General features: G+C 38.6%; 1 pseudogene; it reads right to left on the minus strand.

Annotated features, from left to right (window-relative positions):
* Window positions 1-2465: 2465 nt before the first annotated feature.
* Window positions 2466-17634, minus strand: part of LOC129466849 (ATP synthase subunit C lysine N-methyltransferase-like) — a 35484-nt pseudogene continuing 20315 nt past the window's right edge.

The following is a 17634-nucleotide window of genomic DNA, read 5'->3' on the forward strand; positions in this document are numbered from 1 at the left end:
CCTTGTCTCTACTAAAAACTAAAAGATAATAATAATAATACAAAAATTAGCCAGGCGTGGTTGTGGGCGCCTGTAATCCCAGCTACTCGGGAGGCTGAGGCAGGAGAATCACTAGAACCTGGGAGGCGGAGGTTACAGTGAGCCAAGATCACGCCACTGCCCTCCAGCCTGGGTGACAGAGCGTGACTCCATCTCAAAAATAAATAAATAAAATAATAGTGTATATTTCACCATTCATTTCACTTAAAATCAGAATAAATAGTGAAGAAACAGAAATATCATTTTCTCCTGTCTAGTGGTGCTCAAACAGAGATGGCATGTGGAGGAAGAAGGAACAAAGCATTAGGTCAAGAGACCTAGATTTCAGGCTGAACTAGGCCCTACAGAGGCTATAAACAGTGAATGGTGGTCCCTCACCAATATGAAAATAAAAATACAAATGACATTATACCATAAACTAAGTCCAAAAGAGTCCTTATTTTTCCCATAATGAACAGTAAATATTTTTGTTAAATATTTTATTTTTCTCCCCTAGAATTATTCTGGTGCTCCTGATTTGTTAGTTGCCTGAGAATAAGACATGTTCCATCAGACTCCAAAAAGTTCAGTACTCTCAAGCCTGTTCTTCTGGTTGGCTCTGCCCATCGGTCATTAACCTCTCTAGGCCTCTTTCTCCAGCAACACAATGAAGGGTTTTGATCAGGTGGCATCTGGGCTTCCACCCAGCTCTGATGAATTACTCCCTGCTCCGGTCACTGCAGAGCCAGCCCTAGGCCGTGTTTCCTGAACCTCTGAAATCCTGCCACCTCCCTTTTTAAGAGCATGCTGTTGAGCTAACTCATGGGGCTGTGTGAATGAATGATAGAAAGCCTTAACCTTGCCGGGTGTGTCCTTATTTTAGTATTACGAACCATGAGACTCCAGTTAAGGGAATTTCAGACATTTTTAAGAATGATTTTGGTTTTTTTTCCAGGGGCGATAAGCGTGGTGCTTCCTGAGAGCAGAAGCTTTGGAGCATGACTGATAAGGGTTTAAAGGCTGGTTCTACTGAATGGGTAAAGATGCTGATTTGGTAAGGGCATGGAAAAACAGGCACTCTCAAGTATGCCTCTATGGAAAGGAGTTTGGGTTATAGCTTTCAAAATTTCCTGCTTATCTACTGTCAGGGCAATTCCATGTGAGGAATTTTTCCTGAAAATATACTCGAATAAAGGCAAAATATGAGTTCACTGCTATAAAGAACTATCTGTGACTGGGTAATTTATGAAGAAGAGAGGTTTCATTGACTCACTCACAGTTCCACAGGCTGTACAGGAAGCATCACTAGGAGGCCTCAGGAAACTTACAATCATGGCAGAAGGCGAAGGGGAAGCAAGCACATCTTACCACGGCAGAGCAGGAGAGAGAAAGAGAGCAAAGGGGGAAGTGCCACACACCTTCAAACAACCAGATCTCATGAGAACTCACTCACTATCACAAGAGCAGCAAGGGGGAAGTCCACCTCCATGATCCAATTACCTCCCCCCATGCCCTCCCCTGACATGTGGGGATTACAATTCAATATGAGATTTGAGTGGGGACACAGAGCCATACCATATCAGGGCAGAAGAACATGGACGGGTGCCAAGGACTCTAAGGCACAGATTGTGCTAGTCAGTGACCCACTGCTCCTCAGCGCACAGCCACCCTTCTAGACTATGCTTGTACTCCTAGGGCTGGGAGTGTGCAGACCACATTTTTCAGGCTTTCTTGTCAGCCGTTTCCTGTTTGGTTCTCCCAATAACAGACTCTAGTGGTCTTTTCTTGGTCCAAGAAGAGACAAACATTCTGCTTCTGGCCCTGGCAGTGTGGTAGTTGCTGGGGGAGGCCGGCAGGAACTGTAGTGGCAACAGGATTCCAACCCCCCAGCATGATAGGCAGCATCTTTTCAGCTATTTCAGTTCTAATCTAGGTACACCACTCTGGCAGAGCCAGAACCAACTGGCTCAACATTAGCTCCTACAGTGTCACGTCTACCCTGGGGGGATTAGCAGCTTCTGATCTCAGATTATCACACCATCTTCCTTTTTTTCACAGGTCCCCTAAACCTTCCTCCTTTTGCTCTTCCAACACTTCTAAGACCATTCTAATCAGTTACCTATATTGAATTTTTCTCTGTTTGAAATACTAAGTAAATTCTGTTTTTCAGAATGAACTTCAAATGATACAAAGGTCATTCATTCCAGTATTGTATTTAATTTAAAAAATGATTTTATAACAATGTGTCACTCAGTAAGGAACTGGTTAAATAAATTATAGCACAAACAAACAAAAGAATACTATACAGTTGTCGAAAAGACTGATGCAGTTCTATATGTACCAATATGAATCATCTTCAAGTTGTTATAATTAAAAAAATAGGTACAGAATACCACATGTCAGATGCTACCACTTGTGTTGATCTCTCTTTCGGTAGAATTTTAAGTTCACAGGCTCTCTACGCTGGCCAACTGCCACGATTTAATTGGCTCCATGGCCACACTGTGGCCGAAAAAACCTTTCTCATCTTCTTTCCACCATTTCCTCTGTTTACCTTCTTCCTCCAAAAACATTAAGTTTCTGTCATGATCTATGGCTGATAAGATTCATGTAAATCTAAAATGTAATACGATTAGATTCTCAGATCATTTCAAAATCCAGTCAGAGATTAGGAGTCCACACTGTAAACTGCTACTCGAACTTGTTTGATCTGCAGATTTCTTTGTGTTTTTTAAATTCTGTGGGTGGGGACTGATGCAGAGTTCTCATGTGTGCATGACCTATGAGACTAGAAAACTGTAACACATGGAGATCTCTTTTTAAAATTCTGGAACAGATGTAGGGTAAGACTGAGCACCCCATCATGCCTAAGAAGTAGCCAGCCCTCCTCCTGGTCTATGAGGAAGATGCTCAGACTGTGACTGTACAAAATAACATGAAATGGGGGGAGAGAGATTGTGGAGCCATAATTTCATGAAGATGCCAATCCACTTTCTGCACTTTATCTGTTGGAAAAAAACAAAAACAAAAAAAACAGAAGATTGAATAGCCAGGTGTGCTTTCACTTTTGTGGGGAAGAAGACAGTATTAATGAGAGGAAGAAGTTAAACTTCTCTGAGAAATAGAGGGTTTTACTTGACAGGGAAGGAACCTCACAATCAAATTTTGGGTATTTTATATTGCTGGCAGATTGTCCAATGAGCTAGAGACAGGAGAAATGAGTACATTCTCTGGGGTAAAGGAGTTGTGTAGCCTTTGGGTTTACTTACTTAATGTTTGTCCTTGACTCATTTCAGCATTTCTTGGAGCAAAATAAAAGAGGAATTTAAAAAGGCAGTCAGGGGCTCTACTGCATTTTAAATCCTAAGAAGTGTCTAGGATTTTTGAAGTGACCCCATAAAGATCCAAACAGAATTTATCAGTCTGGATTTGGTCAGAAAACAGTTACTACAAGTGTTAAGAAATAAGGGGTTTAACACAGGAATTAAAGACTACAGCTAAAGAAGGAAAACAGTCCCTAACTTCCGTAAAACATTATGAAATTTATGCATGGGCCTTTTTTTTTTTAGCTCATCAGCTATCGTTATTGTTACTGTATCTTATGTGTGGCCCAAGACAATTCTTCTTCCAATGTAGTTCATGAAAGCCAAAAGACTGGACAACCCCACTAGGCCCTAAACTAAAGCAGTGAATGGGGAGAAGCAGCCAAAGCTCACAGGGAAACCCAGGAAACTTCCAGGTTGCACCTGAGCATCACAGCTACCACGCAGGAGCGCTGGAGAAACCTGCAAAGCCATCGCAACTGGCTGCCATGACTTCCTGTGAATAATGGCTTTTGCTTCACTGCCGTCTTCCAAATCTCAATGCAAGTTTCTCTCTTGCCCAACTAAGAACCATACAGGGAAGGGGATTCCAGGGAAATGTAGTTCCAGCTTTACACGATGCCAAGCGGGCAGCGGACAGTCTAGTACGCAGAACTTCACTATTATTTCTTCACTAAAACCTTTAGCAGTCTGGGTGCAGTGGCTCCTGCCTGTAATCCCAGCACTTTGGGAGGCCGAGGAGGGAGGATTGCTTGAGCTCAGAAGTTCGAGACCAGCTGGGCAACATGGCTAAATCCCATCTCTACCAAAAAAAAAAAAAAAAAAGCTGGGCATGGTGATGCACACCTGTGGTCCCAGCTACTTGGGAGGCTGAGGCAGGAGGATCACTTGAGCCCAGGTGGTCAAGGCTGCCCAATCGTGACCATGCCACTGCACTCCAGCCTGAGTGACAGAGTGAAATCCTGCCTAAAAAACACAAACAAACAAAAACCTTTAGCATTTGACATATTGGCTACTTCTTTCTTTTCAGAATACTTTTTTTCCCTTGGATTCTGAAATGCCACTTTCTCTTGGATCACCTTTTACCTGGTTTTTCTTTCTGTCAGCTTTGATGCTTCCTGTTCCTCTCCCAGAGACAGTCCTGGGACCTCCTTGCTGACCTCATTGAGTCTCATGACTTTGAGTAGGTCTGTGTTCTGAGGACTGCCAAATATAGATCCCCAGCTGAGATTCGGCCCCAAAACTCTTGACTCCTGTATTCAAGTGCCCTCTTGACTTCTCTGCTGTCATCTCTAAAGCCAAACCAAACTCTAATCCCCCCACACAAAAAAATTTATCCCTCATTCTTCTCCATCTCAAGAAATAGCAACTTTCTTTTTTCAGTTGCTCAGGTCAACAAAATCATCCTTGATTTTTCTCTTTCTCTCATCCCACATCCAATCCATCACCAAATCCTGTCAGCTCTATGCTCAAAATATATTAAGAATCTGACCACTTCTCATTACCTCTGCCTCTGTAGCCCTTTGCAAATTCCTGCCTGTATTTCTGCAGTGGTCTTCCAACCCACCCCACCTCCAAGTCTATTTCCAATACAAGAGGCAAAGGGATTCACTTAAAACATAGGTTAAATCACATCATTCCTCTGCCCAAAAGTCGACAATGATTCTCCATGTCAGTTAAGACTAAAGTCACAGTTTACAATGTCACACTATCAGAAAGGCATTTCATGACTACCTTACATAACACAGCAGCCCCATCAACACTCTCCTGGGACCTTGCTTTATCTTTCTCCGTAGTGTATATTACCATCTGGCCCATTGTGTACTTGCTTATTTAGTATTTTATATCCCTGCTACGGACAGAATTATGACCCACCCCCAAATTCATATCTTGACATCCTAACCCCCAATGTGATGGTATTTGGAGATGGGGCCTTTGGAAGGTAATTAGGTTTAGACGAGGTCATGAGAGTAAAGCCCTCATGAAGAGATTAGTGCTCTTACAAGAAGAGGCATCAATAAACTTTCTCTCCCTCTCTCTCTCTCTCCACCCCCCACTTCCTCCTATCTCCACACATTAAGAAGGCATTCACCTGCAAGCCAGGAAGAGAAACTTCACCAGGAAAGGAATCATCCTGCACCCTGATCTTGGACTTCTAAGCCTCCAGAATTGTGAGAAAATAAATTTCTGTTGTTTAAGCCACCCAGGCTGTGATATTTTGTTAGAGCAGCTCAACTGCCTTGGTTCAGATTTGGACAATCCCACTGTTTCCAACAAGGTTGTAAGACACATAAAGGACAAGATTTTCTTTTTGTTCACTGCTGTATTTCCAGCCGCTACTTGCCACTCAAAATATAGTATATCTCCACAATGAATAAATGACTGAATGAATGAGTTGCCCAATGTCATGGCTAGAATGTGGCATAGCCTGAGCTAGCTCAGATGCTAGCTCAGATGCTAGCTGATAACTACACAGTGATGTAGGGATAAGTCTTAACCTGAGCCTTAATTGTTTAAGATTAAACAACTGTGTGAACCTGATTTGCAAATAGCAATATAAGCAACCCATCTTCAATATTCTAGTACATTCAGAAAATGCAGATACAAATTCTGCCCCTCCAGGTTTCTCCTAGGTGAAAGGAATGATCATTGACTTAAGAAAATCTTATAGCACATCTGTCTTGACATAATCTTCACCTGGTAAACAGCATTTGGGAATTCAGAAAATACAGCATTAAATTCCGCTCCCCATCCAAACCACAGAAGTGTGTTTATTTCTTGAAGGCTACTGCAGAACTAACTTCCCAGTATAAGGGCCAACCAGCACTCTTGAGGTCTTGACTTTAAAACCAAGGCAGTGCTTTTTTAATTCCCCAAGAGGGAGAGCATGTTGGTAAAGAAACATAACTCACAATGTAAATTAGCTTCTGATAGTAATTCATCTGGTTCCACTAAAACAGAAAGCTCAAAACCATTCAGACGTGTTTCCTTGAGACTGCTGAAATAAGATTCTTTTAAAAGCAGTAAGTAGTAACCATCCCTGAAAATCAAGGCAAAATGGGCCAGAAATGAGAAGCAGTTTGTAAATTCTGAGTTTTGGTCCACTGGAGCCAATTACTCTAACAGGGACAACCTTGGTGTCTTTATTTGGATGTTTGAGATAGCCTGTTTACTGCAAGGTAAGTGATTGATGTGTGCTCTCAGTGTAATTGAGGAGAAACCTCTCAGATCACAAATTCAACCAGTAATTACTGTAGGATTCCTCTGAGAAAGTGTCTACATAATTTCCTTTGTACGTGTTTTCCAAAAGGACTTGTGTCTCCTATCCAGTGTTCTCTAAACCACAAATGTACTCCATTGATTTTCTCAGGCTACAGTGTGTTGATTTTCAGCCCATAGTGTATAAGGTGAAAGGAAACAATAACTGAATATAGAAAATATTGATCTGCAACCATTGATTCAAGGCCCCAGGGTGTCAAAAGATTAGTTACTTTTAAGAGAAATCCTGAAGGTAACTTTCAACTACTTTTTATTGACCAACACAGACCAGGTAAACCCTTCTATTCAAAGCCATAGGCTTTTCTCCAAGAGCCATAATGAAAAACCATTTTACTCCCTTGCTTGAGATCCAGGTAAGACAACATAGTTTCTAAGTACATATAAATGATGTACTGTTACCAAATGATTCATGGTATTCTAATTTAACTATAGTAACAACTAGTACATTTAGTGTTTACTATGTCTCAGGAATTGTTCCAAGTGATTGACATATATTAACTTATGTCATCATCACAACACCCCTCTGAGGTAGGTACCAATATTATCCCCATTTTAAAGAAGAGGAAACTGAGGCATAGAAAGAATAAGTCACTTGTCCAAAGTCAAACAGCTAGTTAGTGTCAGGGCCAGGCTTTGAACTCAAATAGCTTGGCTCTAGAAATTATACTCTTAACCATTGCATGATGATGGCATTCAAATGTTAAGGGAAACCTGAGAAACTTCACTGAACAAAGTTGCAAATGAAAATTATTGAAATATTGGTCATTATTCTGCATCAGCAGAAGGTGAAGAAGGAAAAGCAATACTTTCAATTCTAAGTACTTTTCTGGTTTTTTGTTGAAAAAACAATTTAGAATAAAACTAAATAAATGTATCACCCCATAGCTGACTAAAATACTCTGGGGAGATTTCCTATCATCATTTATACACTTTTAATCCCGTAGACTATAATCAATACATATCAAAACCACAGTGAGATACCACTTCACACCCATTAGAATGACCATCATAAAAAAAAAAAAAAAAAAAAAAAAAAAAAAAACAGCAACTGCCCATCATAGTGGTGTACCTATACTCCCAGCTACTCAGGGGGCTGAGGTGGGAGGATTCCTTGAGCTCAGGAGCTGCAGTTCAGCCTGGGCAATGTAGCAAAACTAGACCTCTGAAAAATATTTATAAAAAACTAACAAAACAGAAAGTAACAAGTGTTAATAAAGATGTGGAAAAATTGGAACACTTGTGCATTGTTGGTGTGGAACATAAAATAGTGCAGCAGCTATGGAGAGCATTATGGAGATTCCTCAAAAAAGTAAATATAGAATTATCATATGATCCAGCAATTCCACTTCTGGGTATAAAACCAAAAGAGTTGAAAGCGGGTATTCTAACAGATATTTGTGCATCTATGTTCATAGCAGCCAAAAGGTGGAAACAACCCAATGTCCATCAACAAATAAATTTATAAACAAAATGTCATATATACATATAATAGAAATTTTATTCAGCCTTAAAAAGGAAGGAAATTCTGACACATGGTACAATACAGATGAACCTTGAAGACATTATGCTAAGTGAAATAAGCCATCACAAAAGAACAAATACTATATGACTGCATTTAAATGAGCATCTTAGAGTGCTCAAATTCATAGAGATAGAAAGTAGAATGGTGGTTTCCAGGGGCTGGGCAAAGTGGGAATAAGGAGTTTTTGTTTAATGGGTACAGAGTTTCCACTTGAGAAGATGAAAAAATTTTGGAGATGGATGGTGCTGATGGTTGCACAACAATGTGAATGTACTTAATGCCACAGAAATGTACTCTTAATGGTTAAAATGATAAGTTTTATGTTATGTATATTTTATAATCAAAATACTATATTTTCTCATGTGTATCTGTGTGCATATATATATGTGTATAGATAGTTACTGTCTTTTTAATACTAATCAAATCTGTAAACACTATTCTCTACCTTTTTTCTTCTTATAACAACGTATCTTAGGGATAATTCCATATTAGTACATTCTTTTAAATAGCTTCCTGATATTCTGTGATATGGGGTACCATAATTTAAGCCACCTGAGAACAATGATTATTTAATTGTCCACAGTCTCATTACAATAAACAATGCTGCAACAATAACTACAACAACAACAAAAATTTTCGAGAATCGAAAGTACATAACAGTTCTTGCATTAGGATAGATGAGGTAATGTGATGCTAAAAAGCATCCCCCAAACCTTCTATTAAATAGGAAAAAACTCTCAAATCCTCTTAACACAAGAGGCTATTATTTACTCATGCTACTTGTCCTGCAGGAGTCAGCAAGGGCCTCTGCTCCACACGGTTCCACCATCTTCTGACTGTATCATCGAGATGTAGCTTCCCTCCCTGATCGCTGGGCTTTCTACTGTCTTGTTCCAGGAGACTCATCTTATTATCCAATATTAGTATTTGCTCTTTGATGAGTATTATGACTACCTCTTCCACACTTCAATCACACAAACAGAAAAATTTTCTCACTATAGGTAAATCAAAGTTTTACAAATTATTTATGGAATTCTGTCTGTAATGCTCCAGTGATAATTTTCACTCAAAAAATATTTCTATCATTCCTACTACATACTAAGTGCTGTCACATGGGAGGTATTCAGTAAATATTTGCTAAGTAAAAAACAAACGATCCCTACTTGTCTAGTAATTGCTGCTCTTTCTTCCAGAGCAATCCAACCACTAGAAATAGGAAAAGTAAATAAGAAATGACTTCCAATTAAATACTTAGAAATTAACTTAACCAAAGAAGTGAAAGATCTCTGTAATGAAAACTGTAAGACACTGGTGAAAGAAATTGAAGAAGACACACACAAAAAATGGAAAGATATTCCATGTTCATGGATCGGAAGAATCAATATTGTTAAAATGTCCATACTATCCAAAGAAATCTACAGATTCAATGCAATCACTATCAAAATACCAATGATATTCTTCATAGAAATAGAAAAACAATCCTAAAATTTATAGGAAACCGCAAAGGACCCAGAATAGCTAAAGCCATCCTGAGCAAAAAGAACAAAACTGGAGGAAGCACATTACCTGACTTCAAATCATACTGCAGAGCAATAGTAACTAAAACAGCATCGTACTGGCATAAAAACAAACACATAGACCAATAGAACAGAACGGAGAACCCATAAACAAATCCATACATCTACAGTGAACTCATTTTCAACAAAGATGCCAAGAACATACACTGGGGGAAGGACAGTCTCTTCAGTAAATGGTGCTGGGAAAATTGGTTATCCATATGCAGAAGAATGAAACTAGACCCTATCTTTCACCGTATACAAAAATCAAAATGGATTAAAGACTTAAATCTAAGTCCTCAAACTGTAAAAGTACTAAAAGAAAACATTGAGGAAACTCTCCAGGACATTGGAGTGGACAAAGATTTCTTGCATAATAACCCACAAGCACAACCAAAGCAAAAATGGACAAATGGGATCACATCAAGTTAAAAAATCTTCACAGCAAAGGATACAATCAATAAAGTGAGCAGACAACCCACAGAATGGGAGAAAATATTCCCATCTGACAAGGGAGTGATAACCAGAATATATAAGGAGCTCAAGCAACTCTATAGGAAAAAATCCATTAATCCAAATAAGAATGGGCAAAAGATCTGAATAGCCACTTCTCAAAAGAAGACATACAAATGGCAAATAAGTATATGAAAAGATGTTCAACATCACTAATCATCAGAAAAATGCAAATCAAAACTACAATAAGATATCACCTCATCCCAGTTAAAATGGCTTATATCCAAAAGACAGGCAATAACAAAAGCTGGCAAGGATGTAGAGAAAAGGGAACCCTCATACACTGTTGAAGGGAATGTAAATTAGTACAACCACTATGGAGAACAATTTGGAGGTTCCTCAAAAAACTAAAAATAGAGCTACCATACGATCCAGTGATCTCACTGCTAGGTATATACCCAACGGAAAAGAAATTAGTATATCAAAGAGATATCTGCACTCCCATATATATTGCAGCACTGTTCACAATAGCCAAGATTTGGAAGCAACCTAAGAGTCTATCAACAGATGAATGGATAAGGAAAATGTGGTGCATATATACAATGGAGTACTATGCAGCCATAAAGAAGAATGAGATTCTGTCATTTGCGACAACATGGATGGAACTGGAGGTCATTAAGTTAAGTGAAATAAGCCAGGGACAGAAAGACAAACTTTACATGTTCTCACTTGTTTGTGGGAGAGAAAAATCCAAACAGTTGAAATCATGGAGATAGAGAGTAGAATGATGGTTACCAAAGGTTGGCAAGGGCAGGGAGTGAGGAAGGGGGGATGATTAATGGGTACAAAAAATAGTTAGAATGAATAAGACTTAGCATTTGCTAACACAACAAGGTGGCCATTGTCAATAACAATTCAATTGTACATTTTTAATTAACTAAAGTAGTATATTTGGATTGTTTGTAACACAAAGGATAAATGCTTGAGGTGACAGATAACCCATTTACCCTGATGTGATTATTACATATTATATGCCTGTATCAAAATATCTCATGTACCTCATAAATATATACATCTACTATGTACCCACAAAAAATTAAAAATTTTAAAATTAAAAAAAAAAGAAAGAAAGGACTTCTGGCTTTCTTCTCACCTAGTCACTTGGCCAGACCCCAAACAAGTTTAACTTCCTCTTTGAGAGTAAACCATTACTGTCGGGAGGAGAACCAGGAATCTAACTGAGCCCAAAACTACAACTAAGTCATAATCACTGCCCAGTTCAAAATTCTCATTGTTTCAAGGTCAAACCAGTGTTTACGGTTGGCACTTACACATTTCAGCTTAGAGCTTCCATTTGCATTTTGCACAAATATTATGCATAGGTGAGAGAAAAGAATATGATACAGGCTAATCCAATAGCTAATCAGCAACACCTGCACCAAAGCAATATTAGCATCTTGCTATTAGGTTACTGTTTGCATTACAGGATAAGTGATTATACCTGTCAAAACTATGACAGAAATTGCTTCATTTTTCAGTTTGTGTATAAATTTAAATGCCATTTTTAATAGCCCCCCAAAAAATTTAGATGTGACATTTTACTATTTTTGAATTTCAGTGAAATGACAGAATTTCAATTCAATTCCTAAAAAATTAGAAAGTCATATTTACATAAATAAACACATCTTTTTAATTATTTCTATCAGGGTATCTCCTTTACTCTATCTACCTGTTCTCCCTGAGCCTCCAACAAGTAGATACAAACTCTAAAGGTAGCAACACATGCTAATGCTCATAATTTCATCCCTATGCTTAACAGAACACCCAGTTTGTGCAGGTGCTCAATACATATTTGTGGTATTAATTAAATTCAATTTCTGCCTCTATGTTGATGACTCCCAAGCCTCCAGCTCCAACCACTTTCCAACCTCCAGGGTCTACTCACTTAACAAAATCTCTCTCTTTGAATATTTTACTATTCCACAGACACTACTGTAATCCCCCAATGGGTTCATTTTGCCAGCTGCCCAGAAAAGATAATGCACTGAGAATAGCAGGGTTTTGCAGCAAAGAAAGAGTTTAATAATCACAGAGCCAGTCGAGCAGAAGGATGGGGCTTACTACTCAAATCAGACTCCCTAAGAACTCAGAGGCTAAGGTTTTTATGGATAATTTGACAGGCAGGGGTTCAGAGATGGGTGCTGCCGATTGGTTAGGAATGATATCATAGGAAGGTGGAAAACAGTCCTCATGCACTCAGTCAGCCTCTGGGTGGAGGCACAAGGGCAATTGATTCATGAGTCACAGGTCCTGGTGGAGTCAGTCGGTTGCCAGAATGCAAAAGTCTGAAAAACACCTCAAAAGACCAATCTCGGGTTCCGCAATAGTGATGTTATTTATAGGAGCAATTGGGAAATTCACAAATCTTGTCACCTCTGGCCACGTGACCCCTGAGCAATAAGGGATTCTTGAAAACTACACCTACATTATAGCAGAATTCAGGCCCCTCCCATAATCTTGTGGCCTTTCATTAGTCTTAGAAAGGCAGCTTCAGACCCCAAACAAGGAGGGGGTCCGTTTTAGAGAGAAAATATTATCATCCCTGCTTCAAAGTTAAACTACAAACTAATTTCCTCCCATGGTTAGCTTGGCCTACACCCAGGAATGAGCAAGGAGAACCAGCCTGTGAGGGCAGAAGCAAGATGGAGTCAGTCATGCTAGACTTCTCCCACTGTCGTAATCTCTGCAAAGGCAGTTTCACTACCTGCTCTATTATGATCAACATTCATATTATTTTCAACATTGATAGTCACTCAGATCAAGATCAAGAATTCACAGTATTCCTTGTCCACACATGAGAAAATCCTTTCTCCAGTCCTGGAAGAAGTGTCATGTTGTGAAATTGATTTTGGAGCAGAAGTCCTAACCTGGGAGCAGAGGAGGGTTCTTAGGGAATGTAGAAACCCCCTAAAATTCACACAAAATTTATGTTGTATGAATATTCTCTCTCCATCTCAGAGGTAGGGGTGGGGTTGCTGTAAGACCCAATGTGTCCTAAAAGGGAGAAGTCGGAATATGACTTTATAGCATGGGGCCTGCCATACCATCGTTAAAATTTTGCATCATTGTATTTGCCTTCAAATGTCTAAAGGGTTTTCTGATATGAAAAAAAAAATGGATCAGATTTGTTCTGGGAGGCTTCAGAGAACAGACCTAGCATGAGGAAGTTAGAGAAAAGCACACATTCACTCAAGAGAAGAAGAAATTCTGCCTCAGCTGTCAAAACCGGCATGAGCTGACTGGTGTGATAGGGAGTTACTCATTGAAACATGTTCAAATGAGGCTTGTCTGTGATCCTTTGGATGGGTGTCTCCAAAGACCTTTATCTAGCATTGACTAGGTGGGGTGGCAATGGGAAGATAAAAAATGGATAAGAGGTATCCTCTGCCTTTAGGAGCTCACAATCTATGACATCATACTCCACGTTCATAGGTACTTGGAAATTAACACGATGTACTAAATTTTTACTTTCCCTCAAAACCATGCTATTTTTGAAATGTTATTTCCCCTAAATACTAGCATTACAACTCCCTATGTATTAAAAAAAATCTTCAAGATATGTTGTATTCCATTTTTGCAGTTAAAATAGCATTGATTTACTTAACATACTCAAACCCACACTTTGAGTCTGAAGATTGAAAAGCTCTTCATTGTGCATACCACCGTGGGAACTAATCTAATGATCAAGGCTCCATGTTTTCTGTGAAATGGACTCAGATTTTGCCTCCAGCTGTACAATACAGAACCCTGTACACAACATTTTTTAAATTACCATTAAAGGTATAAGAACATTTTCCAGACTACAGAAAACTATTCTTTCAGACAATGGGAGTCACTTTTCTTCATAGCATCAAGCTGGAAAAGGTACTATAAGTCAGTCATTATACTCAGAGAGCACATATATGCATTTATTTCAACGTCCATCTAAGACTGAACTATAGCAGTGGCGGCCTACAATTTCTCACAAACAGATTTATCGTGAAAAGATCCAAAATGGCCTTTCTACTCAGCGCACATCTACTCTTCTATTGTGAGAATCTCATCTCTGATGCATACTTTCTCCAGGCTACAGATATTCTTTGCAATATTCACCTGACTTTGATCACCAGTTTGATCATTCAGTCTCTATTGCAGAAAATATTCTTCAGTTTAAAAATATAGTCTTGGCCAGGCATGGTGGCTCACACCTGTCATCCCCACATTTTGGGAGGATAAGGTGGGAGGATTGTTTAAGTCCAGAAGTTCAAGACCAGTCTGGGCAACATAGTGAGACCCTATCCCTACAAAAAAAGTTTGAAATTAGCCAAGAGGGGTGGCTCACTCCTGCAGTCCCAACTACTTGGGGAGCTGAGGCAAAATGAGCGCTTGGCCCAGTAGTTGAAGGCTACCTGCCACTGCACCCCAGCCTGGGCAACAGAGCATTACTCTGTCTCTTAAAAATTAATTAAAAATAATAATTTAAAAATTAAAATTAAATTAAAAAATAGTCTTAAATGAAGATTATTCAAAGCAAGCCCATTTTATATATTTTTAATATTTACAGACTTTTAAGGATATGACATTTTGAACTTACTAATCTTTTTGCTTTTTAAAATAATAAACTGATTTTTATAATATGCTCAACAAAAACAATAGTTTTGTCAACCTTCTCTTTTATATTAGGGAATAAGGAGAGCTGAGGAGGGAAGAAAGAGAAACAATTTTCAATATTTCTCCTGGCTGGGGTGAGAACTTCCTAATGCATAGCTAAGTTCATTTAAAAAAATACAGTTTCCAAAATAAACAAGAAATCTACTTTTCAGAAATAGGCCAAAAATTGGCACAAAGTATAATCAATAGGTTTTGGACATTTTACCCTGATGTGCTGACTCTATGAAATCTCCTTAATTCTATATAATATAAATCATCTAATAGTATTAGAATTAAATATAATTTGAAATTAATGATGTGAGCAATTTATTTCCATTATCATTTAATCAAGCCACTTTCATAATATAACTATTCACCTTGGCTTTCCAGAAACTAATGAAAGAAATAGCTTCTCAAATGGCAAGGGGGATGGACTTGGGCATCTGATCTTTTCCCAGTTGTCACTGACTACTTCTGTAACCTTGGACAAGTCACTTCACTTCTCTAGGCCCAGGTTCTCATGTGAAAATAGGCACAATATTACCTACATCACAGATTATGTTCATCTATATGGCAAATACTTATCAAAAGCTCACTAGGAGCTGCTCACATAGATGTTAGAAATTCAATTAAGAACTAAGAACGAGATAGACATGGTCCCTATCCTCATGGAACTTACAATATAGTGGAACACAAAGATAAGAAAGCAGAAAAAGAAATAATTATATATCATGATGGCTGCTATACAGGAAACACACAGGAATAGAAACAGAGAGTAACAGATAGGGTCCTAATTATACAGACTGATCAGTGTTACAGGAAAGATGACAACAAAATGAGATCACAGAAAAAGCACTTGACACATAAAAGGCATTCAGTAAACAATAGTTTTTATTACGTATTATTGCTTCAGAATAAGACATGCAGAAAATTCTGGAATAAAAATAGGTAGAATGTGAAATTTAAAGGAATGGCAGCCTAGATATTTTCAAAAATACTCCTACAAGATACCTAGATAAATTGAATACAATATAACATCAGTCCTTTCTCATGCATAGTTGAGTTCATTTAAAAAAAAAAAAGTAAAGGAAACTCCCAAGGGCAAAGACTAAGGAGCAAGCTGTAACCCACAGTTATAGACTGACACTGAAGGAGCAGTTGGCCTCAAAGCAATTGCTAATTTCCATTATCTAAAGTCTTGGATTTTAATGGCCACTTGGGGACAGGAAACAAGGCCGTGAACTTGCATAAGGTAGGGATTTGGAATTGAAGCCCCACATAAAGTGTTCACATCCATCTAAGTGCCGTGGCTCACACCTGCAATATCAGCACTTTGGAAAGCTGAGGCAGAACTGCTTGAGCCCAGGAACTTGAGACCAGCCAGGGCAACATAGTGAGGTCCCATCTCTACAAAAAAAAAAAAAAAAAAAAAAAAACACCTTTTTTTTCAATTAGCCAGGCATGGTGGAGTGTGGTTGTAGTCCCAACTACTCATGAGACTGAGGCAAAAAGATTGCTTGAGAGCAACATGTTGAGGCAGCAGTGAGCCACTCCAGCCTGGGTGACAGCGGGAGACCCTGTCTCTAAAATTAAAAATTAAAAATAAAATCCTCACATTCAGCTTAACAGAAGGCTGCAAAAAAGCTGTCTACCCAACAGCAGAAAGGAGAAACAAGATTTGTCAGTCTTGACCCAGATTCAATGTGCTTAAAAATAAAAATCTCTCCTGAGATTTATAACTACAGGCTTAATGTCATGCAGTTAAGGTTAAAATTCTGTCTCTGGTTTTAAAAACTCCAAAACAAGAAATTAACAGATAAAGGTCAGATAAATATGATTTCACAATCCAAAATTACAAACCACATCAGCAAACAAGCCACCATGAGTAAAAATCAGCAGAAATAAGAAATTAGGGCCTCAAGGACTTCAGCTACTGGAAATATCGGATACAGATACAGAATAGAAAATGAGAATTGTAAAAGAAGCATATAGTGACTAAAAGTGAAAATCCATAATAAAAGATTACACTGACGATGGGGTAGAACACAAAAAATAAAGTTAGAAATAAAAACTAAACTGAAATAAAATATAGGGATAATGATCAACTATAAAAATACAATGGAGGCCGGGCACAGAAGCTCACACCTGTAATCCCAGCACTGAAAGGTCAAGAGATCAAGACCATCCTGGCCAACATAGTGAAACCCCGTCTCTACTAAAAATACAAAAATTAGCTGAGTGTGGTGGCGCGTGCCTGAGCAGGACTCCGTCTCAAAATATATATATACACATATGAATATATATATGAATTATCTGAAAAATGCCTGAGATTTAGTCAAATATCCAAAAAGATCTGTAATTGAATAGAATTTATATATCACAAATTTTAGAAAGATTGGGGACTGAAAATACACTGTTGGAATAGTCTCTTCTTTAGTGAAGTAAAGAATTCTTCATAATGGGATGCCTGGAATCTTAGACTTTCATTAGAATTACCTTATGTAGAAATGAAGCAGCTATTCACTTCACAATTTGAACAGGATTAATGTCTGCAAAGAGCTTTGGCTACTTTTTGGTCTCACTCTATCGCCCAGGCTGGACTGCAGTTGGTGCAATCACAGCTCACTGCATCCAGCCTCGTCCCGCCTGGGCTCAAGCGATCCTCCCACCTCAGCCTCCAGAGTAGCTGGGATTTATAGGTGTGAGACACCGTGCCTGACCTGGACTAAATCTCTTTTTTAATAACAAAAAGAGATCTGACAATTTTGGAATCCACCCAAGGTATTGTTAGGAG

This window comes from Symphalangus syndactylus, chromosome 17 (assembly GCF_028878055.3).
Source record: "Symphalangus syndactylus isolate Jambi chromosome 17, NHGRI_mSymSyn1-v2.1_pri, whole genome shotgun sequence".
In the NCBI taxonomy this organism is placed as follows: Eukaryota; Metazoa; Chordata; class Mammalia; order Primates; family Hylobatidae; genus Symphalangus; species Symphalangus syndactylus.